This window comes from Chinchilla lanigera, unplaced genomic scaffold (assembly GCF_000276665.1).
Source record: "Chinchilla lanigera isolate Chin_1 unplaced genomic scaffold, ChiLan1.0 scaffold00047, whole genome shotgun sequence".
In the NCBI taxonomy this organism is placed as follows: domain Eukaryota; kingdom Metazoa; phylum Chordata; class Mammalia; order Rodentia; family Chinchillidae; genus Chinchilla; species Chinchilla lanigera.
In genome coordinates this window covers 4708642-4736085 of record NW_004955448.1, presented here as the reverse complement: position 1 = coordinate 4736085, position 27444 = coordinate 4708642, and the positions used below count along the sequence as shown (strand labels likewise).

The 27444-nt window shown below is 39.9% G+C and overlaps 2 long non-coding RNA genes across 2 annotated transcripts in view; one reads left to right on the top strand and one right to left on the bottom strand.

The window, feature by feature from the left end:
- Positions 1-16578: 16578 nt before the first annotated feature.
- LOC106149534 lies at positions 16579-27368 on the top strand. The gene is made up of 3 exons (XR_001235788.1): positions 16579-17452; positions 25650-25786; positions 27286-27368. It is a non-coding gene; the product is annotated as an uncharacterized LOC106149534 (long non-coding RNA).
- LOC106149533 overlaps positions 19294-27444 on the bottom strand; it is a 54802-nt gene continuing 46651 nt past the window's right edge. The window contains exon 4 of the long non-coding RNA XR_001235787.1: positions 19294-20391. This is a non-coding gene — a long non-coding RNA (uncharacterized LOC106149533). The remainder of the gene's footprint in view (positions 20392-27444) is intronic.

The following is a 27444-nucleotide window of genomic DNA, read 5'->3' as shown; positions in this document are numbered from 1 at the left end:
AAGCCAAGATAGGAAGCAGGTGCATGGATGGTGACCAGAATATCTGGACCCATACTCTCCTCCATTCTCAAAAATTTCTTTGTTCTTTCCATATATCCGTGCTACATGGCTCATTTCCCTGTTGGATTAATAGTATAGCTATGTAGCTATACTTGTTATCCTATGTGTTGATTGCAGTTTGACCCATGCTGTACCCACACTGTGACTTTGCTGTGTAAATTACCCTCGACAAAGGGCCTCAGTTGCAACCAACTCAGAACCCCTATGGTCTCTCAGGAGCTTTCTCTTAATAAATGTTTCCTACTCTTAACATCCTTTATGCCTTGGGATTCATTCTTTGGTATTTGAGGCATTAGTGATAGTTTCCCTATATCACTAATTCAATGTAAAACCATTTTAAAATTTACTTTTCCATGATCTCAGAGGAAAATTACTCCTTGAGAATAAATGGAAGCTTTCTGAATTCCAGAAACACCTTTATATTTAGTAGCTAGCATCTATCACATAATTTCAGAGAGATTAATCACCTAGTTAAGAGGAGAAAAACTTGTGATCGGGTAATTTTATTCACTCAACAACTGTGTGATCCAAATATTACCCAAATTGCAACCTAGCTCTGATATCTATACTTTAAGGAAGGATTTACAAGAATGCCTAGCAGACCAAAGTAATGTTTGTCATAGTGCCCTTCTTTAATGGAAAGAGTCCATGTAAATTCAAAGGCACCCTCATTCAGACTTTCTATTCACTTAACCAAGCTCTTCCCTATTGAGTCCTGATTTCAGGTGTTCTATTACAGACATATTCCATCTAAACCATCCCACTTTACCAGGGATTAGGGAGATACCTGGATATCTAAGGGGCAAATAGCAGAGAATAAAGAAAGACAAAATACAATATACAAGGTACAAGGGGACAAGAGGAACCTGCCTCTAGGGGACAGGCACATCAGTCTCCCTGGTCAGCCCACTTTCATTAGCAAGTGAGGGGCATAAGGGAAGGCACACTGTACTTTTCCTGGAACAGTGACTGTAGTAAAAGAGGGACAAAGGAGTGGAGAACAAGTCCTTCTCCATATCAATATGCCGGCATTCTTTAGATTATCCTCAGCAGATGTTATCTTGCCTTAGGAATGCTGTGATTAGGAGCCTTCTCTGCACAGCCAGGAAGCAGGCAGCCTTCTGCATACTTCTCTGTTCCAAAAGAGGTCACACTGGCCTCAAAACCGCGGAACCGTAATCACACAGCCTGGTCCCTAGCAGAGTAAAATGTTATTTCATATCCTCTGACCCCCTACGACTCCCCCTTTTTATTTCAGTAATTGCAAGAGTTGAACGGTGTGACTTAATGTTGGATAGCAGCCAGGCATTGTTGGGTTTGGCATCCCCTGCAGTACACTAGGAACAGAAATAAAAGACACAAATGTATTAATATAATTAATACAGTGTAGAATCCAAAGTGGGCCTTGAGATAATTTCATGGATTAAGTTGATGAAAAGTATCAGCAAGCTTGTTCCAATCTTAAATTTGCTCATCAAAATTGTGAATTTGTTGAGACATAATACTTCCCTTTGTAGGGTTCCTAGGTCCATAGTAATAGGACTGTGCATAGCACCCTGTATATGCTGTTTTAAAATGTTCCCAAGGGTGAGTAGATTGACTGTAAGGTAGAGGAGTTATACAAAATCATATTGAAAGAACACTGAAGGCCCTGTTGCAAGTGCCAACTTTCCATCTGATCTCCCATCACCGTAAGAGCAGTTTCTGTGACACAAACCTGTGACTGCAATTATGTGTGAATAGAGGGCTGATCTTCCAAGTTTTATCCACTGTTTTGGTCCAGTTGTCTACAAAATGAGCAGTCTTTGTGGAGTGAATGAGAGCCACGGAGGACCCAGCAACACTGGAGATTAACAATACCATGAAGACAATTCCCACAATAATTAAGCCCAACGTTATTTGTTCTGTGTATAAAATGGCTAATTAGAGATTGTAATAAATGAATGGCAGAAGTGTTGGCCGATGGTTCTGTAAGGCTCACAGGCATCCAGACCCAGGTATATGCCCCAAGACTAGCAAACTCTTGTTTGCTGAAGTGTTAGTTTCTTAGTTGATATACAGTGGCTCAGGGTACAATCTTCACATGTAACTGAGGTAAGATTCCATTCAACAGTCCTACATAAGGAAACATAAGGATCGAGTGTACGTATGGAAAACCGTGTGGTTTTACTTTTCCAAATTTGGGTACTACAAGTGTTTGCAATAAATTTGGTTCAATGCCCTTTCCATTGTTGACCTACGTATTAGGGCAGAGCTAATTTCCAAAAGGTTTTTGAAGGGGCCCAGGCTTGCCATTAATGATGGCCTGTGGCAAGGGGAGGCTGAAGCTATTCAGTGCTAATTGTCCTTCAGTATCAGTATACAGAACAGAGGTAATCCTTGCATAGTAATTAGTGTACCAACAGTAACAGGTCATAAGCCAGGATGAGCAGTTGTCGCTCCCTTCTAGCCTCCCCTGAGGGCTCCAATCTATGAACACAAGTTGATTTAGGTACATTTTTTGCCCTCTACCTCCTATACAGGAGGTCCATGATAAGGGAGGTTGTATCAGTGAGAGTTTACTAGAGAAATAGATAAAACACAAGATAAGCAAATGTACAAGGAATTACAAGTTTGGCTTACAATGGTCAGCCACAGAGTTGGATGAGGAAGCGTGCAGAAGGTGTCTGCACGCTGGAGATTGAAGAGCCCAGCCCGAGGCCTGAAGCTCCCTGCAGTGTCCGTGCAAGTCCGTATCAGGAGGCTGATGGGTCTGCGACAGAATTCTGAAGAATTTATGAGGAAGGCCAGAGAGCCTACACCAGAAGGCTGAAGAGTCCCAGGCAGAAGCCAAACAGTCTGCACCAGAAGCCAAGAGATGACCAAGTTGAAGGCAAAGACTGGAGCTCCACCGAAGAACCAGCGGTCAGCCCTTTCTCAATTCCCTTTTTTATGCAGCCTACCCACTGGGGGTAGGGGGAGTCCTCTACACCCACACCCTCTGCCTGCCTTCCTCTGGCACAGGCTCAGGATGAATACAAAGGAAGCACCCTGGCTCCCTGCTGAGTCACACAGTTAACCATCTAAACTTTTCAAAAGGACACAGTAAACAACATCCCAGAAGAATGAGGGCATGTTGTTTTCACCCCAAAATGTGGAATTGCCGAGTCACTTAGCCAAACCTCTAGACTCCCCAAGTTGACACAGTGGATCAACCATAAGAGAGGCAGAATCATATATGTCTCCCCAAGATGTGTACAGTACACATGGAGGAACATGAGATGTGGAGGAGTTAGTCTACCCTCTTGAGATACTAATCGCTCCCATTCCCAGTAATATTAATTGTTCTCTATAATAGGCCATCCAAGCTGCAGGTTAGCAGACAGGCAATAATTAGGTTGCAAATATTTATGTTCAGTGCACAAGATTGAATACAAAAAGTACAATGTATAATTTAGAGTAATACTGGAATCCACAAATCCAGAGGCCATGTGGGGTCCTAGAACCCAATCTAATTGATCATGATAATTCTCAAGGGGGAAATCAGCCCGTGTAAGAGGTCATAATAAAGGGAGGCTGGGTACATATGCTCAGTATTCTTTTCCAGACACTGGACTTATACATACAGTGCAGGCAAAGGTGGCCATCATGGGAACAAACATATTTTCTGGGGTAGGTGGAAGGCCCTGTCTTGTCACTAGCATTTCAGCCTCCTGGGTTATTTTCTTCACCTGCCCAGAAATCATCGGGCTTGTTGCTTAAGTAGTCATCAGCAGCTGAGACGTTTCCTCCAGGATCATCTATGAGAAGGCTTGCGCTGGTGGACCTAGTGGCAGAAAAGCCCACCACGTGTTTGGAGATCTTCTTTCTCCATGGCTGGACGTTCCAGGAAGGCACCCACAATGGTGTTTAATTTTCTGTTAATACACAAGCATACCCTCGTCCCCACATTATTAACTGCACTGGGCCATCCCACTTTCCTGTTTGGACATCTTTTCATGGGATTTCTGCCCTAAGGATGCTCATTGATTTGCCCTTCTGTCAATGAAGCTCTGATGGAGTATGTGTACTTTCTGCAAGTGGGTTTAAAAAACATAAGACACAGGAACACTGACTTGGAGAACATAGAGACTGCACCTGAGTTCACTAAGCTGTTTCTTTCCAGGTCCTAGCAATAAGCCTCCAGCCACGGGCACACAGGAACCAGAAAGCCAGAGGTTTAAAGTCTGACTTGGCTGGACCAGCTTCATTTACTTGAACAGTGAGTACACATCTGGATAGTCGACTTGCTTTGGTCCAGATTATGAAGACCTTATAAAGGAATGTGGAGTCACCTTGGCTGTGATGCACAGCGCAAGAAGTTTTCAGAAGGAATTAAGAATTGAAGATGAAGAAGCCAGGCGTGGTTTCTCATGCTCATACTCCCATCGACAAGACAAGTTGAGACAAGATGATGACTTGAGCCCAAGATCAGGATCAGCTTGGACAGCGCAGGAAGACTGAACTTCACTCCTTGAAGGAACTCCCGACTGGGGAAGTGGAGTTAACCCTTGTTACCCTGAAGTTTTAAGGACATCATGCCATCATTGGGCATACAGCTTACTCTTAGAGAGGCAAAGATGGATATTCACTGAAGAGAAGATTAAACATGTTGATTACAAAAAATTTGTGCAAACTAAAAAAAAAAACAAACAAATGTAAGATAAAAGTGGCAAGGTCTAGTTGTGCTTGTGGAAGTAACCATATCGCCCTCTTTTGTTTCTGTAATTGTGTTTTTAAAGAACAATGTGCATGTTCTACTGTGGCTTGGCCCTGAGGACTATAAGGGGTGCTTGTGAGATGTTTAGTATGCCAAAGTTGAAAGAAAGAGGATAAGGCCTTGCTGATGTATAAGGGTTCATTATCAGGATTTTTTTATTGTACAAGGGACTTCTATAGAAACAAAGGCAGATAATCAATGCTGCTGAATGTGTCCCACCTTTTCACCCCCATGTCAGGTGGCATGAATTGTGTGAGAATAAGTATCTATAGAGAAATACACATATTGCAACTGCCCAATGGATGGAAAGAAAAAAAATAAATCAAGAAGAATAAACACCTTTCACTCATAGTCAACATTTTCTTCTGTATTTTATTTTATCTTAAGAATTTTGGCAACTCCATGCCCTCTTCTTCCATTTAGCTCCTGGATTAATCACCTCCACACCTTCTGACACCTACTCAGACCTTCTTTTTCTTCTAACAGCATTTGTGGGACACCCCCTGCCTAGAAAGACTTACCACAGCTTGGGCTAGCATTGAATTTTTATAAGATATGGCCCCTACACCTTGACAAGGTCTTAAATAATTTTCAGGACTTTTTATGGCTCTGACCACCCCACGAGGATGTTTGCAATCCTAATCTGCATTCTCAAAGACCAATTGTTGTACTAATATTTCAGCCACTTGTGATGAGGAATCTGCGAACTGCCTCCTGTAATCTAGCAAGAAATTGAGCATAAGGCTTTCATGATTCCTGCAAAGTATGTAAAAAGGACTGAACTGGAGTACCCTCTTTGGGAACTGTAGCTCATGTGTGTTTCATCATCAAATTTATCTGGTCATATGCTTCATTAGGAAAAGTTCACTGTTGTGCAAGATCTACATAAGGTTCTGTTCCAAGTACCACATCCTCTATGAGTTCTGGTCTTCCAATTACTCTTTTTTCTACTTGCCTGTTCTACCACAAGCTCTTGTAGCTGTACATTCAAATGGAGATACTGACCTGCTGATAGAAACGGCCTCCTGTCTAATACCTTATAAAGCCATATGCACAGCTCTCAAAAGGGACTCTAGGAGTCCCAGTCTAAAGGGTCTCCAGACTCAAGCAAGCCTCCTACCTCATCTTCCTGCATAGCTGGAACTACAGGCACACCACCACGCCCAGTGTGGCCAAGGGAAGCAGAAAGGGGGAACCACTTCTCTGCTACACACAGCTGCCTCATTCCTCCCAGCTGAGGTTCCTCCCGCTGCCCCCCATCACAGCTACTCCTGACAATGACTGCACCACCATCTTGGGAGCACTGCATCAGCCTCTAAAAATTCTGGAGGTGCAGGCCAAAAACAAGTCTGTCTCCTTTCTTTTTGATCTTTCCCTTGTCCCTAAACAAGGGAAGCAGTAACAGTTGTGGCAACCATTGTAGCACACAAAGGTTCCAATATGGGTTTTACCAAACTTCATGGTGAAAAGGCGTCCAGGGCAATCTCTTCTCCACTAGCATGGGCCCTTCTTAAGTTTTTGCCCAGTCTATACCAATTTTCCATGTCCCAAGCTCCCATCTGCAGGAATCATGGGTTATGTTTAGTAATATCTTGCAGCATCTTAGAGAGTGAGCACTGACCTGAGCCCTTGCCTATTTTAACAACATAACCTACAACTGCACATATCTTTGCTCTTCTACTGCCAAATCCTGCCCCGTTATCCTGGCTAGAAAAGCTTTTTCACAGTGCTACTCATTCCTTTCATTTCTGTTTGGCCCACTCCAAAGTCATCCTGAGGAACTGTCCAATATCTGCAACACTCCTTTCCCACTCTGACGGGTCTTCCCCTCCAAGGCTCAAGTTCTTGTTTGGTGCCAAGGGTGGGGAGCTGATTAGACTCCCAAATACCTGCGGGAGGGAACAGTAGGGAATAAAGAAAAACAATATTCAAGACACAAGGAGACAGGAGAAACCTGTCCCTAGTGGACAGGCACATCAATCTCCCTGGTCAGCCCACTTTTATTAGCAAGTGAGGGGCATGGCATAGTGCACTTTTCCTGGAACAGTGGGACAAAGGAATGGAGAACAAGTCCTTCTCCATATCAATATGCTTGTATTCTTTAGGTTATCCTCAGCAGATGTTATCTTACCTTAGGAATGCTGTGACTAGGAGCCTTCTCTGCATAGCCAGGAAGCAGGCAGCCTTCTGCATACTTCTCTGTTCCAAAAGAGGTCACACTGGCCTCAAGACCATGGAACTGCAGTCACATAGCTTGGTCCCTAGCATAACAAAATGTTATTTCATAACCTCTGGTCCCCAGCAAACCTACTCTTTGCCTAATTTGTTATCTTAACTTTTAATAGTTCCAGTGTTATTTCCCTAAGACCTAACCTAGCACCTGATTCAGCACTAGTCACAGGACACTTATGGACTAATTCTCAACAATTAGCTGATTTCCAAGCAAACTGAACAATGGTTCTAAAATTCTTTTGCATTGTGGTGAATTTGTTGTTTTAACTCTATAGAGGCTCTTCTTGTAACAGTACTGCCACTTCTCTTTAGCGAGTGACCTGGATATAATTCTGGTAAATTCTGGAGAGTTTCCATCAGTGTTACCTTCTCCCCTAGCCCAAAGATGAGCACATGACCAGCCAGACAAACTGTTGCTTTTAAAATATGATTTGAAATTTGAATAAAGTTGCACTGGAAATAAATATCATTGCAATTCCCTTTCCGCGTGATTTGAATCTATTCTACTTCTTTCCTTTTCCTAACATTGATCCTTCAGATTTATGTTTGATTTATGATCTGCGCTGTACATTGTAATTCATCTGGAATTAGGTTTTATTGCTTATAACCAAATAATTTGAATGACATTTAGTTCTGAAATCATGCAAGAAGAAGACAAAGTAGAAAATAACACAGAAGAGCTAGGGTGTGACTTGCTGCTGGAATGAATGCTTAGCATGTGTGAGGCCCTGGGGTGGTCCTCCAGCAGCACACATGCACATACACACACACACACACACACACACACACACACACACACTCACACATACACCTTGAGTGGAGAGATACATTAAAATAAACAGGGTATATTTTGCCAAAGACAAGTTGTAGGTTTTTATTGCACAAATGTGAATTTAAGGTCAGAGGCTTTCAGATTTAATGAGCATAATACACTACTCACTTCAGATAAGGGTTTAAATGCACATTCCTAGCTCCATTCCCAGAGACTCTGATTTAGCCCGGGAATCTGCAAAGTTTATAAGAGTCTCAGATGATTCGATTGATGCTTTAGGAAATACTGCTTTCAGTCCCGCTGTGTAAAAAAAGGTAACCAGATTTATGAGCCCGTCCTAACCGGTGTACTCCCTATTATTTTGCTAAGAAGCGTCACACTTCCAGTATAACCGTTTTACAGAATTATTTAGCTTTTGAATGACAACGGTGATCTATTAAGTGAATTATAAGATATATTTATATATAATAAAACAACAAAGACTAGTTTTGCTCCTTTATTTCATTGAACAATGGTAGATGAGATTGTACACAGGAGATATTTAGCCTGAGAAAATGAAGATTACCAGCTTTATTTTTAAAAATCTCATTTTTGTTATTTACATAAAACCGGCTTTCATATGAGTTTAATTTTATTCTCCATAGTTCTTTTGTGTATACATATGTTCATTCCAAATACCACCATCTGCCAAAGGAGAAGAGCTCCATCCTAAAGGTGAAGAGTTTGTTATGACAGTGTGTTCCTTAAAATGGAAGTGGGATATGACTGACATATTAATATGTTACCAGACCAGTTCTGCAGATAAGGTTATCTCTAGGACAAATATAAATTATGTACTGTGTGATTTCCACAAACATTTGAAAAATTGAGCTTAGTTTTTCAAAGGTCAAGAACAGAACAATAAAAAAGATCCCCTATAGAACTACCTAAGCATTCTTACATAATGAAAATTTTCCACTTAGTTTTTTCTTTTTCTTTAATGTGGCTAGTGCTTTTCCAGATAGCTCTTTATATAAAAACTATATGACAAATACGCTCCAGGAAATGCCAAGGACCTGACCGTGCTTGTATGCAATACTCCACTCTGATCAAATTACTTACTATTTTGCTTAAAAATTTTTGTAAAATTCTTCAGTCAATCCATTTCATAATAGAAATAAGCAATAGTGTTTCAAAATTATTTTTAAATTTTAATTCCACTCAACCTGCCTCAACAATTGTTCATTGAATACAAATATGTTCCTGTCTCTACTAAACTCTAAGATGAATGCAAGAAAGTGGAAGATTTTATAATACAACTATAAAAATAACAAGTTAGAAAGTCGCTTTTAAAAGCTAGAATGAAGCTATCTATGGAAACATCATCTGAGGAATGGCAGAGCCTGGCTACAGAAGAGAGTTCAAGCTCCCTGGACTCACGGGTCTGATCTCAGTGAGCAGAGCTGCCCTCTCCCTGCCTTGCTTCCTGCACGGACACTCTCAGGGTTATAGCCGAGGAGAATGAGTAATAAAAACCTAGATCTGCAGCACTGAATTAGTATTTATAAGTTACTCATGGCCTTGGAGAAGTAATTTTCATCATTTATACAAAAGTTCACTTAAAACATCAAAGCAAGGAGGGATTTTAAAAACACAGAACTTTTTATTAGAACTTCAGGCTGTAACTATTTTTTTAAAAGCTATTTTGCACCGTGCAGCTGGTACATGTGACAATCACAAGAGATCATGTGTATTGTAACTTTTGCCAAATCGCTCCCTTCTGCAGCAGAGGAAGGAGGAGGTTAAAGGGGAGTTAGCTTCCTTTGCGGCTTTTCTTCCCCCGTAATCTTAGTTTGTTTGGTAATCCTTACTTCTGCTCATTACCAAGCCTGTAATGAGCAGAGGTAGTTACTGATGCTTCTTTCATTAGTACCAGGAATGCAGAAATTTTTAACTCAATTCAATGTGACTCAATAATTGTGTTATGTTTTATTTCATTTTTCATTATTATTATTCCTTTTTAATTAACATAAAAATTATACATATTTGGGGTACCATAGAATATTTAAATACATGTATGTATTATAATGTTAAAATCAGGGCAAATATATCTATGTTTTCAAATGTTTACTATTTCTTTATGGTGAAAACAAATATCCAAAACCCTTCCAGTCATGTTTGAAATATACACCATATTACCTTTATGTATAATCACCCCACAGTGCAGTATAAAAGCAGCGTTTATGTCTCCATCTATCTATAACTTTTTTGATCACCTCGTCCCCATATTTCCCTTCTACTAAATTCCCTGTTCTCTAGTAACCACTATTCTATTATTATTATGGTTTATATGTAGATGTCCCTAAAGTCTCATGCTGTCAAAGGTGGGGCTCTTAGGAAGTGACTGGATCATGGGTTTGTGATACTGTATTATTGGTGTGTGGTACTGGACTAGTCAACTGATTGGTTTGGCATAGTTCCGAGTGTAGCTGATGGGAAGTCCCAACATGAGCGTGGGTGGCACCAGTCAATAGCCTTGTAGCCTGGATGGAATAAAAAAGGAAAGAAGGCAGGCCAGCCTGCCATGCACTGTTTTATTCTGACATGCCCCTCCGCCATACTGCCCCACTTTGGAACCAGCCAGTGATGGACCTAAACTTCTACAAACTGTGAGCTAAAATAAACCTTTTCTTCATTAACTTGTGGGTGTCAGGTAGTTTTGTCCCAGCAAAAAGAAAATAACTAAGACTACTGTCAACTTCTGTGAGATCAAGTTTTTTAGATTCTACACATGAGTGAGATTGTAGAAGGTCTGTCTTTCTGTGTCTTGCTTATTAATCACTTAAGATAATCTTCATTCCATCCATGTCACATGTGACAGTATTTCACTCATTTTAAGGGCTGAATAATATTCCATTGTATATATGTACATTTCTCTTTATCCTTTCATTAGTTGATGGACACATAGATTATTTCCATTCCTTGGCTACTGAAAATAATGTTGCAATGAATATAGGAGTGTAGGTATCTCTTCAACATACTAACTTCATTTCCTTTGGAGATCTATCTATCTATCTATCTATCTATCTATCTATGTATCTATCTATCCATCTATCATTTATCTATCTATCTATCTCCAGTAGAAGGACTGCTGGATGACATGGTAGTTCTATTTTTAATTTTTTGAGAAACCATGCTGATTTCTATGATGGCTCTGCTAATTTACATTCCTAGGGGTTTCTTTTTCTCCACATTTTCACCGGTACATGTTATCTTTTATATCTTAGATAACAAACATTTTAACTAGAATAAGGTGATATCTCATTGCACTTTTTATTTGTCCTGATGATGGGTAATTTTTAGCATTTTTATATACTTGTTATCTACCTGTATGTGTTCGTTTGTGAAATATCTATTTAGATCTATTATTCATTTTTAAATCAGATTATTTGTTTTGCTACTGAGTTGAGCTCCTTATGTATGCTGGGTATTAACTCCTTGTCGGATATGTAGTTTGCAAATTTCCTCCCACTCTTTAGGTGGTCTCTTCACTCTGTTTATTACTTTTTTGTGGTACAGAATTGTTCCAGTTTGGTGCATTTGTCTATTTTTACCTTAGAAATAGTTGATTGAATGCCCACATAATGCTGTTTTCCATCAGCTTCTGGGAAAGATGCAAAATATGACTACCATAGCTCTTACCTCTAAGGACAAATCTTCTTCAAAGATGAAATGGACAGGAAGTGACTGAAATGCTATCAAGTGCTATTGGGGGTGGTAGGTTGTGTATTAGCAAGGAAATGTTATGTAACAGTACACTGTCTTTGATATTCAAGGAAATAAAGCACGTGTATTCTTGAGAATACCAGGAAAGTATTCTGTGGATTAGAAACATGCATGATAATGCGTGGCTGTCTCTCTCAATGATAGAAAGATTATCTCCCCTAATGCAGAAGTAAATAATGAGAAAAAAGAATTCCTATTTATTAAAATGTACATCTAGATTTTCCTGTTAAAGAATGGTGATCCTCAGACTCTTTGAAGCCCAAAGCAAACTTCAATAAAAATAATACAACGTTGGCCGTTTCAAAAGCATGCCAAATAGTATCCAAAAATTGTCAATTATGAGCAATAAACTGAGAAATTAAGTTTGAAAGAGAAGTATAAAGTGGAATTGAGTTCCAGGAAAGCCATTTTCTCCCTCTCACTTGAAAACTAGGATAAAATAACATTCATTCTGGACTTTGTCTAAATTTTGCATGGACTAATCACAGTGCTGTCACCTTTTAGAAGCTACTTTTATGCTTTTTACTTACTACAAAAATGTATGATTATAAATTAATTATACTCATGATTGTGTAAAGCTGTTTTAGCGCCCATCTAAAATGCTACAGAGATTTGACATAAATTTTTCATGATGGACAAGGCCATTGGTGATGGAGAACAGCAATTTTAAAAGCAAGTAGGCTCCCTTAAACTATTTCATATGCAATCAAATAGATGATTCTTTAGCAAGAAAAAGCCTGCATAAATTTACTGTGTATCAGGCAAAAGATTTATACTATTTGAAGACAAACCAGAGTAGTAAATTTACTATGTAAAAAGGAATGGGGACAAATTTTGAAGGTCAATCAGTTGTCAAGATAACAGAAATTGTTTTTCTAAAAACAAGGAACTAAATAACCTAGAAACAAGTTGCAATGAGTTGATGAGGTAGAATTGGTTAGAATAATAAGTCAACTTATTTTGTAAAATCAGATGTCTCCTTCTGTTCCATGTCATTTCCCATTTTATGGTTTTTCCTTTGTGCAGGGAAAATAATATAGGTTCTAAATAGTAGATTGAAATGAAATTGTCCCTATCAAGACCTTATAAAGCTATTGAAAGATATATTCTGAGTACCCATCGCATTCCCAGTGCTCTTCTAGTCTCTGAGGATTTCTCTAGATTTCAATGGGATTTCCAGCAGAGGAAGATCTAGGTGGTGGCACTGCCTAAACTTTCAGGAAACCTGAAAGTCCCATCTGAGGACTCAGACACATTCTTCCATACTCTCGATTCCCAAATTCCAGCCACCACACACATGGATGCGCTTGCACATGCGTGCTTCCTGCCCTTAGCCAGCTTCCAACTGGCTCCTTATTACACTCTGTGTAATGCCCAGTGTGTGGCTGGTGATACAACAAAAATGATAAAGTGCTGAACGGGAGAACTGTCTCTTAAGTGACTTCAGGGAAATCAAATCATCTCCTCCAGAGCCTATTAAATTCCTTCATCAAAGTAGAATACACTAAGAATGGTGCCAATATTTCTGCTGACATTTTAAAGACTAAATTACCATATCAGGGCCAGTCTTTCCCATCAGACTTCTCTCACTCTTAAATGAATCAGATGTGGAAAATATTAGAACTACTGAATGGATGTAGAAATAAAATCACTTTACTTAACCTTACTGTACTTCCCCAACTCTTTCATACGACAGTACATAGAAAATCATAACATGCCCATGGTTGCAGAGGGGAAGGAGACAGTTTGAAGAGGGACTGCCTGGGGGCTGTGGATGGTCCAGCTTCAAGAAAATCACTATCTCAGCATACTTGTAACCTGTTCTGGCACATCATGTGGAACCTCTGATCTAAGAATGTGATGGTTTTATTTCATATTCAGAAATAACTTAGGTGTTTTTTCCTAGCCACCCTGCCCTCTAATGCTTTCAATGAGACTATGATACATCTTCAGAAGACAGGTTCACAATTTGAAATGACTGTGGGATGAGTCTGCTTGCATTGCTGGGGTAGCACATATGAGATGAACAGAAAAATCACTGAAGAAAATTTAACAAGATTTACCAGCTGAACCTTCTTTATTTTCTAAATGAGGGAACTAGGTCTGAAGTTCAGACACACGTGTTTAGTGGCAGGAAGCTGTCAAAATAGATGAAGGCATGATTTCTCCATTTCTATTTTTGGGCTTTTTGCACCACACCAGTGGTTCTCAGGTAAAGTTCCCAGGCTGACAATATCAGCTGAGAGCTTAGAAATGCTGCTTTCGAGGGACTGCCTCTGGCCTACTAAGTCAGCAGGACTAAAGCTCCAGCAGGCTGTGTTTTAACAATGCCTTCAAGAAGTTCCATCTTGAGAGCCACTGCAGCCCACAATCGCTCTGTCCGACCAGGCAGAAGGGGCTGATCTGGACCAGACCTGCATCGGGGCCGTCAGCAAGCCCTGCTCTAGGCTGCAGCGTTTGTGAGTAAAAGGCTAATGTTCTCTGATTGGAGGAATAGACGTTTGGGTAAAGGAGTTAACAGTAGGACAGAGAGTTCATGGTCAGGATTTAAGGAGAAACTACAGTTCTCTGATACATTTAGGTCTGTTGTGGCCTAGGTCTGTGTGTCTTCTTAACTCCCCCAATGAAGTATTCAACCGCACATACATAAACTTAGAGGACGTTCTAATTTCACAGTGAAAACCAGTAGAGGAAAAGTATTTTAGTTTTCAAAATGCCATTTGTTGCTTCTTGTGTTAAATATAATTATTCTGAAAATCACATGCCTCTCTAGATTGCTTTTATATAATACAGGGAGGATTAAGAGGTAGGGAGAAAAACATAGTTCAAACACATGTTTGAGTCTGCCTATTTTACATCATCACCATTAAATTCTTTTCTCCAAAAAAATACTCAGTTTTATTTTCCATATGACTCACTACCAAAGTTCTGTTCCTTAGATGTGGGTCCTACTCTATGTAGATCAGAATATTCAATAACAAAAATGTGAACTAAAAATGCACAGCTTACATTTTAATCCAAGAATAACTCTATCACAAGGAACTATTTAAGTAGAAAATTCTCTTCCATGATGAAAAAACTCATGTTAAGCTTAGTAATATTAATAGCATTAAAATACTTCTGAGTTACATCCTCAGGACATCCGTGGATAATAACAGCTACAATAAACTGCTGTTATTAAATTCAGTTTATACAAAGATCTTACAAACTGCTCCTAAAAGAAAAGAATGCACTAAACATTACTCATTTCTCTTTATCCCTTTCTATCCTTTCTCATCGTTCTGGATAATGCCTTTTAAACTCTTCACCAAATATTTGCTCAATAAATATCGTCAACCACTGGGAAATAAAGCTCCCTGAACCCACTGAGGCCAAAATATTCAAGGTAATTATCAGGGCTACATACTCAATTTGTCAGAGTATTACTTCCCACATTTTGGGCCAGTCCAGCAATACAGGCATAAGTACACAGGGTCAGAATTTTGTTAGGAGATAGTTCTGTGAAAGAAAACGAAGGCCTTGTAGTGAAAAGTATATTATTGTGTACGAATGTTTATCCTGGTCTTAGTGTCTTTTTTTTGAAAAATATACTTAGTTTTAGTTGTCAAGATGTAATTAGAACTTGGAATTATTGTTAAGCTCCCAACACAAGGGAAAAGAATGCTATTTGCTTTCTAAGTTTCTGGGCCTTACACAATAATGTCGTGCTGACGTCTTTGAAGAGTTTGTCTGAAAGAGAACTGTAAAGTCTCACGCTTGCTGAGATAGTTCTGAAGACATTTTTTTTTGCAACTCAAATAGTCTTTGGTATGCGCTAAGACCACATTCATAAAAAGTCCCATGGGAAGTAGAGAATGCCTCACCTCATTCTGAGAGTACTCATACAAACCGGGCATGGTGGCACACACTTGTAATCCCAGCACTCTGCGAGGCTGAGGCACAAGGATTTCTATTTCAAGTATAGTCTAGGCAATTTAGTGACTTAGTGAGAGACTGTCTCAAAATAAATATATTAATAAATAAACAAAAAAGGGGGAAGATGTAGCTTACTGTGAAGGCCCCGTATTCAATTTTTAGTATCTCACACACACATACACAAGACTACTATTACTTTCTAATCTACAGATTAAAGATCAGGAGTGACAGAGAAAAAAAAACCTATCTGCTTAATAAAATAATTACCATTGTAAGCTTGATCCAGGTTCCTTTTCTTTTTTCTTTTTTTCTTGTTTTTTTTTGATACTAGGAATCAAACTCAGGGCCTTGCGCTTGCCAGTCAGATGCTTGTGCCACGAGCTGTATCCCCGGTCCTAAGTTTCATAGATTAAACTAGATGTCTAATTGTTTGAACAGAATAAAAACACTGAAAACTATATCTAATTCTCTAACACACTGTGGTGACTACTGTATAACTTAATTTTTCACCTCTGATGAACACACACTGTGAGAGTCCTGGTTCTCTGAGGTAGCCAATTAGTGGCTCGCAATTTAAACTTACTCATATCATAACTAAATTCATTACTCATATCATAACTACTTACTCATATCATAACTAAATTCATTACATTTCTCCACCAAAGCCTGAGGATCATGTTTATATTGCTGCAATCATTGTTAAAGAAAAAAATGCATTTTAGTAATATATCTTCCGTTATATCTTCGAAGCATGATTTTCACATGGCTAATACAAACAGCCGCTTTCAAATACATGGTCAGAAGAAGTTTTCCTCACGACAGCAGCCTGCCTCATGGGGATGTTATTTCTCACTCCTCTGCCCATGCCTCTTCCTCCTCACTATTTCTGCAGGCACTCTGAAAGATGATCCAACACCCAGTGAAGGATTGTAGAGGCCTGTGATTCCTTTCTATCATCTATAGAGGAAAAATGACAAAAGGAAGGGAGCCCGTATCTGCAGTGAGTCTCCTACGGGCCACACGGAGTTGGGGAGTTTTCGTGCACATCCCTGTAAGCGCTATAACCCAAGAAGCACTTAGCACTGTCCCCCTTTTAGGTGGGAGGAAGTCACAGTAGTAATCCTACAGCTGGAAGGGGACAGAAGGCATATACCTGAACTTAGCCCTGTATACATCCAAAGTTCATACTTTTTTCGTAAACTAAATAAAATATTATTCCTGAAATACTGACTCAGGTATGAGTCTCACCTTTACGTAATGACTAAGACTTTCAAAGCACTGCTGTGTACATCACCCCCCCTCAGAGCAGCAGGCTGAGTGGAGGGCTTGTGGGGGCTGCTGGGAGGGTCTGAGTAATAACGAGGGGTGTTGAAGGTAGGTAGTGGGGCTGTCACCATTGCCACTTGGTAGAATTACTCTGCAACATTACACTGCGCGTGCAAGAATTATTTTAAAAGTAAAACCCCGCACTCCTTGCCAGGAGGAACGCAGGCCGGCAGGGAGTGCGGGGGAGCAGGTACCAGGCAGCCCGGCCTTTCCCAGCCAGGCGGAAGGGAACCTCCTGCTTGGGCTCCAGTCTCCAAAGCCAGTGTCCTTGTCTGCCTCACCCGACTGATGCTCACTCTCCTGAGCTTCTCTCTCCGCTTACAGCGCTACTGCAGGGCCCCTTTTCCAAGTCTGAGCAGGCCAAGGGGACCCCCCTGAAAGCGAGCTGCTGGCTTAAAGGAGGGAGAGGGCAGTTATCACGAGCTGGCGGCGGTTCCGGCCTGACTTCTGGGGCAGCATTCCTGCTCTCCGGATAGCAGGCTGCAAAGGGTATGAAAAGTGCTCAGTATCAGTGGCTCGCAGCGAGACAGGAAATCTCAAGCAGACCCGCCCTTCCTTCCTGCCCTGTGAAGAGCTGAGCTGCAGAACCAACCGCAGGAGCAGCTGGCCTTGAGTCTTGCTGAGAAGAGGACCGAGAGTCCGAGGTGGGTTAAAACGTAGGCGAAACTCTGTATCGTTTCTAATTTTTTTTAAATTATTATTCCTTTTTCTCTTTAATGGTTTGGTCAATCTTGCATTCTTACATCTGATAATCTGAGCAACTTCGTTGAAGATAACAATATGTAATATAACAACCATTGCTAATTTCTTATTACCTTGTTTTAAACTTCTGTATTGCTTTTATTATTTTTGTGTTGTTTTGTTTTTGCCTTGGTTATTGCTATTTTGTTTTCTTTTCTCTCTAGAATAAAAAATTAAAATAAAACGCGGGCCCTGCGCAGGGCAAAGGCGCTCTGGTGGCGCTTTTTCTTCCGTCTTCACCCCCAATCGCCCCATGCACATCCGGGCCTCCTGTCATTTGCCAACATGAAAACAATGGGCTTGACATAATTTCCTTGAGCGGTCTTCATCAACACCTTGCTTAAAAAGTTTAGAAAGAGGGCAAACGAAGCATTGGTAGGAAAAATATTGCCCCTTGGGACAATAATGTTAAGTGAAATAAATCAGACACATAAGCTTAAATATCACCTGACTTCTGTTAGATTAGAAACATAAAATATAGATACATTAAAGAGGAAAATAAAAGATGGCTAATAGGAGCCAGGGAGATATTTCTTCTGCAAAAAGGAACGAAGAAATTGAGGGAGGGGCAAGGATGAAAAAAATGAAGCGATCCGAACTTAGATCAGCTCACTTCACCGGGGTGAATGTAATCATTATGTAGTGCAAACATGTACCAGTAAAAATAAAAGTTAAAAAGCCTGCAAGAAAAGGTATCAAAACCCTCCAATGCACTTTGCCGTCTCCTGTTTTTTAATACAGTGACACGTTTCCTGTTTAAAACGCCATCTCCCAAGGCCTGGCGTCGGGGTGCGCGCATGTAATCCCAGCACTAGGGAGGCTGAGGCAGGAGGATCAATGCGAGTTTGGGACCAGCCTGGGCTACAAAGTGAGCTCAAGGCCAGCCTGAACTGCATAGTGAGATCCTATCTCAAAATAAATAAATAAATAAATAAATAAATAAATAAATAAATAAATAAAAAAAAGCCATCTCCCCCTCTTGGCCACCCAACGTGTACCTGCAAGTCTTGCAGCACTCAGGATTCTGCTATGCATCTCCCCAAAAGCACCTACGACACCTGGGAAAGAGCAGCATAGCAGCGAGGAAGTATAGCCACACTTTTGGTGGTGCTTGGATTCTAGTGCAGAGAAACAAAGCGAAGAAAGGGGGAAAAAAAAGTGGAAGGAAAAGAAGGAGGGCGGGAAAAAGCATATCATGGTGGAGTTCCTCAGGGTCAGTCCGCAGTCACTTTATCAGGGGTCAGGAGTTCAGTCTCCTAAGCTACGCTCTGAACCAGGAGAAGGAATGATGCTGCTTTAGGCAGCAGGAAGCTCTTCTTCTAAGGTGTCGGCCAAGAAGCGCAAGTTAAGGGTTACCTAAGAAATGAAAGCCAGAATGATCAAGGTACAGTCAGGAGGAAATTCCCTTTTACTTTGTAAGTGTAGTAAGAAATTTAATTGAAAACGTATATAACCTAATATGTTTCACTAAGTCATCCTCGCTATTTAGTGCACTGTGAATTGTAGGAGATAAAGCAAGATGAGTTATGATACAGGAGCTTGGATTAAATCAAGCCTTTCTTCTTCCTTCTCTGTGCCCACAACATTTAGTAACTACTCAATAGCAACCCAAAATGTTTTTTGAAAATGGATTATGGAGCTAGGGATGTAGTTCAGTAGTAGAGACATAACCTAGCATGCACGAGGCACTGCATTTTATCTCCAGCACTACAAAATAAAAATAAACGAACAAAAACCCAACAGATGTATGTTGTTTCTTTTCTCTTCTGCTTAAATAGCACCATCCATGAAATCAGGCATGCACCGTGGTAAAACAATGAACATTTTCCGCACAAATAAAAGAATGAATGGATAAAAGAAGATTCGTGCTCTAGGAAACCTCAGTCCCTACAGACAGCAGACATGCATTCAGTTACTACTCCACAGTGGAGGGACAACGCCCGTTACCAAACTGGTTATAGTTCTAAGTTAGAGCACTAGAGTCTGGTGTTTTTAACACAGTACAGTGTTGCAGTAGGTTGCAGGAGACTGGCAGGGTACTCAGGGACACGGCTTCTGCTCTCTGCTTCTGATGTTTCCCAACTGCAGAAAAGGCCTCTCAGCCTACTCAGACTCAGAGTTCTGGGTCAAGATGAAACTCAATGGCCCATTAAATAAAAAAGTAAATAAGGGTGTCAGATCACTTTGCATTGTACAAGTTACAGCGAAATTCCAACACTGGACATAAAACACTCACGTTCCAATGTTTCTTCTTGAAGCTATAACAAGGTCAATAGTGAGGAAGAGTGGACTTCGTTTTACGTATGCCCTTACCCCTTTTTCTGTACTTTTCTCTCCTTAGGGTTCCCCTGCCTCTAGCCAAACATTCAAGACCCTTAAGTTGAACAATGGTAATCCAGGTCCCTCTCCCAGGCAGCTTGCTCCCCCTCTCCAAGCTTCCTCAACTAGCTAGGCGAGGCCATTCGCTTTTGCCTCACATCAGAACACCACAAAGTTTAGTACCTTAAAACAACAATCATTTACATCATCTCACAATGTTGTGGGTGATCTGGCTCCTGCTTCTGGGTTAGACCAGCTCCTGTGGGGCTGCTGGATCTAAAGTTGTCTCTTCCTCGCGTCTGCAGCGATAGTCCAGGAAGCTGTGGTGCTCGAGCCCCTTCTCACATGGCCGCTCATCCCCTGGGAGGCTCGTTCGCAGGGTGGTAAGAAGGTGTGCAGTGTTCTTCTCGCCTCTGCTCCGCGTTTTCTCACGTCCCTTCACCCAAAGCAAGGTAGCCGGCCGCATCCAGAATTAAAGGACTAAGAAAGAAACTCAAACTTTTGATGGGAAAATGGCAAAAACCTGTTGAAAAGAGATATAAGTAACTTGCCATAATTTTGTGATCTGTTATCTTTTTAAGTGAATTTCATAAGTTTAGTTCACATAACGGTGATAAGAATTCTTTGCTTTTCATTTTTATTTTTATTAGTACATGTTTGCAGTTCATAATGACCACATTCATCATGGGGATCTTGGACACGAACATAACAAAGCTTAATTCTTTCTACTTGCCCTTGCCCATCCACCTTCCCTCTGCTATAGGGGAAAGAGACTCCCAACCTGCGAGATATCCAAGTTCATGTTCTCTAAAATCAAGGAGTGAATCTTAGGAACAATGGAGGTTAAGAGTAGGAAGAATTCATTGAGAGAAAGGAAAGTTTCTGTCTAAGACTGACGGAGCTGGAAATCAGGTTGCCCACCGACCTCGTTTCTCAAGGGTATTTATTGAGCAAAGCCAAGAGGAAGTGAGGCACGCTTAAGGTGGGACAAAACTATAACATATCACTAAGATTACTAGCATAGTTGCTTAGGTAATATTGATCCAATGGCAAATCATAGGATGGGTATGAGGTGGGACAAAACTGTGATCAACCAATAGGATTACAAGTATAGTCACTTGGTAATAGCGATTAAATAGGAATCAAATGGGGGAGCAAGTCACATAGCAAGCGCACAGGGGACAGACAAGGACTTTCCCGGAAGGGGTGAGTTAAGGAGGTTTGGTCCTCCTCCCCAAGGTGATTGATGGCTACTCAGAATATCAGTCACTGCTCTTCATCCCTAGAGGAAGTATATAGGTGAGTTGTTCTTTTCCTTGAAGCCTGGCCTTCAGTGAACACGCCTCCAGCCACAGCTGTCTTCTGCACTGACCACAAGGGCCCAGCCCTGTCTGAATGCCTACAATATTTTTACCTAACTTAGCTACCTATAACACCTGCATCTCTTGGTCCCCTTCCCATTGGCAAAAACTCTCGGTTTCCTATTATCTGTCTTTTATTTTTCTCTTTTAATTATTTATGTTTTCTGTTTCTTATATAAAACATGTGATATTTAATTTTGTGTGTGGAATTTGTTTCATTTAAGAGTATAGTCTCAAAATTCATCCTCAGTAAGCTGACAAGGACTCTTAGCAAGGTAATCTGCTCTTTAATATGGTAAAATACCTCACCTTGAGGGAACTGAACACAGGGTCAGAATTGCAGGAGTGCTGTGTGGGAGGAGCTACGCTTCTGCAGCCCTCGCAGCCTGACCTATAAGCAGTCATCATTCTGAGCACAATTCCATGCCTTTTCCTCCACTCCCACCCCTCAGAAAGGTACATTGCAGTGTGCCTGAGAGATATGATTTGACTCACAGAAGAATATCAATCCTGCTACTCTACCAAATACCAGCACATAACCATTAATACATATTGTTTGCACTGGGGTGTGTGTGTGTGTGTGTGAGTGTAGTGAAAGACGGGAATGGAGAGTAAACATGCATGATCACCCACTCCATTCCAGATGCTGCCCTAAAGTGTTGGAAGGCATCATGACAGAGTGAAACTGACATGGGCTTCAAAGGCACAAGAATATACTTCCTGTGTGACCTAAGACAAAATCCTTAACATCCTCATCCATGGAGCATGATGCTTTCGCTACAGGGTTATTATAAAAATTAAATACATTGATATATAGAGTATCTACAGAACACATGAGTCATTATAGGTATGCAGTAATTAGCAGAAAGCAAGCATCTAGCCTAGGTCCCATACGAATTCCACTCCCTCCTCCCTCCCTCATTCAGTTCTACTGTTACTTTCCTCTATGCCACTACCACAGCCCAATCAGAAAACTGAGCATGAAGGGGCTGGGGATTTAGCTCAGCGGCAAAAGCGCCTGCTTGGCAAGCGCAAGGTCGTGAGTTCGGTTCCCGGTACCGGAGAAAAACCAAAAAAAAAAAAAAACAAAACAGAAAACTGAGCATGGCAGGTAATGGGAGAGTTAAGTGGCATCTTTAAATCTTTATCAGCAAGAGAGGGTTCCAGCTGTGGAGGTAGGCAATAGTTACAGCAATAGGAAAGAATGCCCACAGAAGCCTTAGACTTCTAAAAGTAACCTTCTGGCCACTTATTGTCAGCCATTATGGTGCTACATAAATTCTCAGCGTGAGTAACTACTTATATCTGGAGTTGGCCAGCAGACTTTGTGAATTTAGCATTCAGAAATCATGGGTAACCTATAGTAAAATATTGTGAGCAAAACACATGTCTTTCCCCATTGGCCTCTTCACCTCCCATTCTGCTGAAACACCTGTATAAAATGTGTGAAGAGGATTAAGTCCACAATAAATCCCAGGACTGATGAATCAGAAATTATTATATACTTGTCCAAGATAAATAGAGTATGCGATCAGAGATTGCCTAAATTCAAATGACAGCTGGGCCAACCCTGAGCTGTATCACTTTGAACAGCTCTGTCTCCTCATTTTAAAATGTGGGTAATTACAATACTTTTCTCGTAGAGTTCTTGTGTGGACTGACCAAGTTAGGACACAATAAACACTTAGGATAGTTCCTGGAATACTGCTCAATAAAAGTTAGATTACACCGTTCTGAATCAAAGCCAAATAAATCTGCAAAGAAGAAATTACAATCACTCCACGGTATCCTTGAAAGATTGTTTCTAGGACTCCCTTCAGACACCAGAATCAGCAGATGCTCAAGGCCCTTCAATGATCTAGTACTTGCCTGTAACCTTCACACATCCTCCAGTACATTTTCAATCACCTCTAGATTGTTGGTAATACCTAATACAATATATAAGCACATAGTTGTTTAACTGCTTTGTTTAGAGAATAATGATGCGAAAAGAAGTCTGTGCATTTTCAGTATAGATATAACTTTTTCCTAGTTTTTGCAATCGGCAATTGCTTGAATCCATAGATATATCACTCACAGACTCAGAGAGCCAATCACATACAAATAAAAACTGCAGTTTCAGAGCTTAAAGTTAGCAAGAATCACAAGAAAGTAGCATTTCTGTTCTACAGAAAAACTATGTAAGTCTACCTTTAACTGCATTCTTCTGCATGTCCACCCTCAGTTAAGCTAAAACTCAACAGATGTTCTCTAAAGAAGTTGAACAACCTGCCTGTAACGGCCAAGGCCCCTATTGGATGCTGGTACATAGCAGGTAACCCTCTAATTGCATTGACTAAGTGAATAATGTAGATTAAGGAGATCACTAAATGTTGCATTAAAACAGGAATCCATAGGTAGGCACCTTTTCTGAAACTTCACTATATGAAAGATAAGATCCAAAGAATTCCCTGAGAGATGAAACAAATTATCTGTAAAGAAATGAGAGGAGGAGATGGGTATCACTCTCCTCCCCAGGAAAATTGATTGATAGAATATAATGGAGAATGCTTTAAAAGTTCTGACTAGAAATTCTTTTGAAACAAGAATTATATACCTGTCTAAATTATTTTTCAATTTCAAAAGATATCTGCCATACAAATGCTTAGAAATTTTTTACTTACCTTATGTACTTTCTAAAGGAGAAAAGAAGAATTATCTGATGATATACTAAGGCAAAAATAAGTAATTTAGACAATGATCATGATAGCCAAGAAAAAAGTGAACTTGACCTAGAAATCTATGAAAAATAATTATTGGGTGAGAGCTGTCCAGCAGGTTTAGAAAATCAACAGTCCAAATAGTAACAGAAAATCAGAACATTCTGAAGAGTAAGACTTCAAGTGAAATAGTCCTGTAGAAAATATTCTTAATAAAAACTGGGTGACTTATTACAAGATGAAAACATATTTTAATTCTATGTACAATAAAAATAAAGTTGATTATAAATTTCAAATATGTAAAAACATGTATAAAGAAATCATGTTTGCTTTAGAGCTATAAAACAATGATATTCAGTGATATTTAATAAACTGAAAAAAGAATTTGATCTACATATTTGAGATATTCTTTAAGTATTAGAAATTTATTAACATGCATTTTATCTCCTTCTTGAGTCTAATCTTGCAACTTTGTGTCTTAAGAAATAATATTCATATAACTAGAGTCATATGAAATAAGTTTATTTAAACATTTTAATTAACCTAGTAGCAATGTATAGAATAATTGGTCATTAAGAACAAAGCAAATGTGATTATAGAGTATCGGGTTGGGGGCTATAGGTAGCACACAGACAAAGCAAAGCATATGGAGCATTAATTTGTTTCTTTTATGTGATCGTGAACCCAGACTCTTTTATGTGATTGTGAAGCCAAATTCTTGAAGTTGGCAGACAAAGAAATATTATTCAATGTTAAAAGGTAAACTCTCAGTGTTTCAGCTGTGCTTTTTGAAAACAGTTACTTGAAGGTATGTGCCCTGTGTATCTCACAGCAGTATTGCTTGAAATGTCAAATCATATTAAAGGTATGTGAGGAAATAAAAGCAGCATTAGAATATAAAGTGTTTTTTAATCATCAAAGTGTATCGCTTCCACAGGAAATTACCCATTTGCTTACGTAGCCTACCTGCAAATCCTCAAAGCAGTTTGACACACCCAGCTGTTTTCATTAGCTGTCTACTCTGCATAGCTCTTATGGTATCCATTCCCTGGAGAACGGTAGGCCTTTAAAGTTGAAGGGGCTTTCCCTAACCCATCCCCTCATTTCACAGGTGAAAACACTGAGGTCACATTATGTTAAAAGTCTTAACAAAGTCAAGCAACTTTTAATGACAGAGATGATCTAGGAATTAAGTATTCTAAATCCAAGGGCAATGGCTTTCTGCTATGTGGAGAAATGTTTTCTATGTAACTTCAGAAAAAAGTTAGAGCCCTGCATATTATCAGAGAGTTGTGGGATACATAAATAAATGACTTCCCAACTTATATAAGAGTATTTCATAACTTTCCTGCACTTGTCATTCTATTACCTAAAAGTTATTTGATTATTTCACATGTTGATATAGTCTTCTCAGCTAGATTTTAAACTTCAATGCATGGGGGTTTCTCTCTGGTTTTCAGAGAAATGGGACAGTCTCAGTGAGCTCATCACTACACTGGGACACCTAACGCAGCTAAGTTCATAGAAAGAAGAGGTTTGTCTGATGCAGTTTTGGAGAGTGAAAGTCCCAACAGAATATTGTAGACTGGCACAGGCCTTGCATTCTATGGCAGGAAGAAATGTGTGAGAAGGTTCATATGAAAAAATGGGAAGGAGGGGGAAGCTTTCTCCTTTAAAGCAATTGTTTCTTAAGAGCAAAAAATGCTTGCATCTTTCTCTAGGGGAGAACCTCCAATTACCCAAGGACTTCCTGCTAGACCCTACCTCTTACAGGTCCACCACCTGCCAACACTTAACGCCCTGGGGAGTAGCCGCTAATCAGCTGGATCCTTGGGGAACACCTAATTTCCAAACCATAGTAAGGGCTTTGTTGAGTGTTTAATAAAAATAAATTCAATGATTGTTTTTGTGATAGAAACTCATTTTGTCAATTTGAGTAAGAAATGCCTAACTAAATTGGATCGGCATAGTTGTGGGTGTAGTCAAAGGGATTTACTGAAGATAGAAGACCCACCCTGGGTGTGAGTGGTGCCAGTTCAGACCCTTCACAGTGAGCTCCAGGCCTTAGACGAGATCCTGCGGATCTCCAGCTCTCTGACAGCACTTCTGCGCTCTTCCACACCTGACTCTCCATAGTTACTCCATGGAGTGTGTCTGTTAAGGTTTGGATTTCTCTGCTCTTTTCTCATGGCCATTGTAAGCCTAGCTTGTAAATCCTTATATACAGTATTTCTACATCTGACATTAAACTTGTTTCTCTAGTGGACACTGACTAATACAGTTTCCTTGTGTTTTCTCTTTAAAAACTGTGCTTGAAATATCTTCAAATTTACAGAAAAGTTGCAAGAATGATACAAAAAATCTCTTTACTCAGGTTTACTAAGCTTTGATACTTGCTTTCTCTCTTTTCTTTATATCTACCTCTCCACCTACCTACTTCACATATACAGATTAATATATGTAAATTCAAAACATACATTTTTGAATCACATAAGGGTAAGTTGGACAAATTGTGCCACTTTATGCCTTAAATTTTCAGCTTAACTCTCCTATAACCAGATATTTTTTCTCTTATAGAATCACAGTATAATGGCTACATTCAGGACATTTTACATTCATCCAACACTTTGAAGTCCATTTCAATTTCCTCAGTTGTTAAAAAAAAATTATCCTTTATAGAATTTTTCTCCAGCATGGGATACTGTATGGGATCACATAGTCTATTTAGCTGTCATGTCTCTTTAGTCTCATTTAATTTGGAGTGGTTAATGGGCCTGACTTTGGCTTTCACGCCATTGACATTTCTGATGACTACAGGCCAGTTATTCCAGAGAGTGTATCTGTGCAGGTTTGGATCTCTCTGCTCTTTCCTCACAATGAGGAAGAGATGATTCAGGCCGAGCAGGCTGCTGCATGACTAACGTTGCTTTCCTGTGGCATCACGCGGGAAGGCGCTTGCTGTTCCTTTCCTCTTATTAGTGACCCTTCTGATAGTCTGTTGGTTAAGTAATATGTCGCCCCATTTCCACACTATTTGTCCTTTCATGATTATTAAGCAATTTGTAGACAGATCACTGGAGACTGCAAAATTCTTGTTTCTCATCAAATTTCCCTTTGCTTGGTTGAGTATCTCTTGATATTTCTAGCTATGATCAATTTTATGTACTCTGAAGATTGCAAAATGGTAATTTTCCAACTGCATTTTTTATATTAGTGTTCTCTTATTGCCAGCCAGCATTTTTTGCTGCAAGAAACAGCTTTTCATTTTCCTTATTTATTGCCAGTTTGGATCTATGAATTCTTGTTTTATTAATTATAATCCATTAATCTCTCTCTCTCTCTTTCTCATTGTTCCAGATTTGGCCAATAGAACTCACAGAAGCTAGCTTTTCTGTCCTTTGGATGTATCCTCATTGTTTGTGTATTTCCTTACTTCCCAGAATAAAGATAATGTATTAATTGTTTTTGAAATCTCAGTTTCAACCCAAACCTTCACTGCCATAGTCCTGGAATCAG